Source organism: Mustela nigripes, chromosome X, assembly GCF_022355385.1.
Source record: "Mustela nigripes isolate SB6536 chromosome X, MUSNIG.SB6536, whole genome shotgun sequence".
NCBI classification, from domain to species: domain Eukaryota; kingdom Metazoa; phylum Chordata; class Mammalia; order Carnivora; family Mustelidae; genus Mustela; species Mustela nigripes.
Window position 1 is genome coordinate 29,374,424 of NC_081575.1, and position 2,456 is coordinate 29,376,879.

Genomic DNA, 2,456 nt, shown 5'->3' on the forward strand with positions numbered 1-2,456 from the left:
TGTATGGCCATTTTTCCAAACTAGGAACCAAAGATCAGCAAGAATTTGTGCCTAGGTCATTCAACCTCTTTCTACTCCTGGGGCAACATCTCACACCACAGATACTGTTGAGGACAGTGCAACAGAGTCAGTTTGGATGTAAAGCATACTGTGTCATTTGAATGGTGGGACATAGCAGTCACCTGACTCCCTGCTGCATTTTCTACCTGTTAGAGAATGTAATACTGATGACAGAATTTCTGCGAGTCAATATAATAGCCTCTGTGCTTCTGATGGAAAAGTAGGCCAAGAAGGGTTAATTAGACCAGGGGACTCTGGCCATTTTATGAGGAGAGGCCATTTTTCATTCCACTGAAGCCTTGAGAACACCTCTGGGGGGGGGGCGGAGCGGGGGAGGGACGCCTGTGTGTATGGGCGAGCGTGTTGGAGGAGGCTGTCAGGGAAGGCCTTGAAGCTGGGGAGGGGTAGCACGACAAATGACCGATCTGAGGGACCCGGGGAATGGGTAATAATGATAGGAGGGGGTTAAAGGAGCAGACAGGAAAGACCCCGGGGGTGAGAGGGAGGCTGACAGCCAAGGTCCTCGGAGCGGGCAGGAACTGACAATCTGACAGTGATGACCCACTCAAGAGCCAGAGGGGGGCTGCCCGTGCTTGCTGCATTTCCTTACTAGTTGATCCAGTGTCCTAGTTGGGGCCCCCTGGGCTGTACTAATAATGTACGTGCCCCACTACAATGCCAACATATCAAACAAGCCACCATTAGAACAGGATCATTTTCCTGCAGGCAGCTGCTTGCTGCAATCATTCTGCTGATTAAATTTCATTCTGGAAAGTACTGCACAGACATTAATCAGGTGTCACAGCCCCTCCATCCTATAGAGCCAAAGCCTCTCTGACCTTTAAAAATACACCCAACAGTTGCTAGAACACATCTCCCAGGGGAGGACTGGTCCTCGGGCCAGCTCTCAGAAATCCATGCTGTCCTCACCCCCCTTCCTCTTCCCTGGTGACAGAAAAGGGTAACAGAGACCTTTCTGACATTTTTGCCTGGGGACTCTGGTCAGTCTTCTGTCCTGGTGGTGCCAGCAACCCCCTGCGTATGTGGATTTGAAGTCTGGAAGGGTTTCCCCATCTCAAAATAGCTCCCCCCTCCCCCCCCCCCCCCCCCCCGCCCCCGGCCTGCTCCATGGCCTGACATTTTCGCTATAATAGGCACTCCTCCCTGTTAAAGCACTATAGTCTCCAGAAATCCCCTCTTCAAACAAACACAAAATAAAGCTGGCTTAGCTGGAGGAAGAATCCATAAATAATAACAGCACCTTATACCATCACGGAACACTGTTCCTTGCTTTCAGTGTGCTTTGCTGTACGCTCTCTCATATCATCGCGCATCAACCTTGTGAAGAAGGTACTTGTATTAGCCCCATTTTGCAGATGTCAAAATGGAGGCTCTGAGAGATCGAAGTGGTCCAAGGCCAAGGTCTAGAAAATGGTCTCCTGATGCCAAGCCTTCAGCACTGTCATGCTAACACAAATGAATCCTGGCAACTGAGAATTCTTTAAAAAAAAAAAAAAAAAGAGATGGGCTTTGGTGGGGGTGCAGGCAATGATCGAGATCACCCCCAAATAGGGGGGCAAAGAAAAAGCCTTTTACATAGCCAGAAGGCATGGCGGAGACCATCAGCACCTGGGTAAGAGGAGGCAGACGGGGGTGGGGGGTAGGAGAGGGGTGGTAAGAGGGGGCGGCAAGCAGCCTGATCTCCTACCATGCGGGCGTTGGCATTTGTGCTCCCCTATTTCTTTCCCTCAAGCCAGTAGGTAGGCAAATAAGGTGCCTTGCTCTCTAGCTGGGCTTTCCTGCCAGAAGTCGTGGAGAGAGACTGGAAGTGAACGGAGGGAAGGTCACATATTTTGGTCCCCGGGCTGGGCTGCCCTGGGTGATGGTGCCGGGTCCGCCCACTCTCTTCAGCCTGTGCGCATTCAAGTAACCCTGCATGAGTAATGTAAGACTGCGCAGGGTCCTCAGCGCGGAACGTCGCTTAAAATGCAGAGGGTAGCAGACTGCAACTTAATTGGCAAGGATGCCTTGGACCATTCGGGACGCTACAGAACATTTGGCATAGCCATTAAAAACTGTTCTCCAGAGCCCAGGAAACTAATTGCAAATGGTTAGGTAATGCACAGCTGATGGAAAGAAGATTTCCCCTTAAATTGATTCCATGGTATATGTACAGGGATATTTACTGCAGTACTGCTTGTAACTATGAAAAACTGGAACTAAATTAAATGTCCAACCACGGGGGGTTGGTTAAATAAGTCTGAGACGTTCACACGGTGGAATGTTAGGCAGCTGCTGGGGGAAAAAAAATGAGGTACATCTATACAAACTGATGTGGAAAACTGCCCATGAAACAGAATTGTTTTTTTTTTTTTTTTAAAGTTAGTTGCAGCATA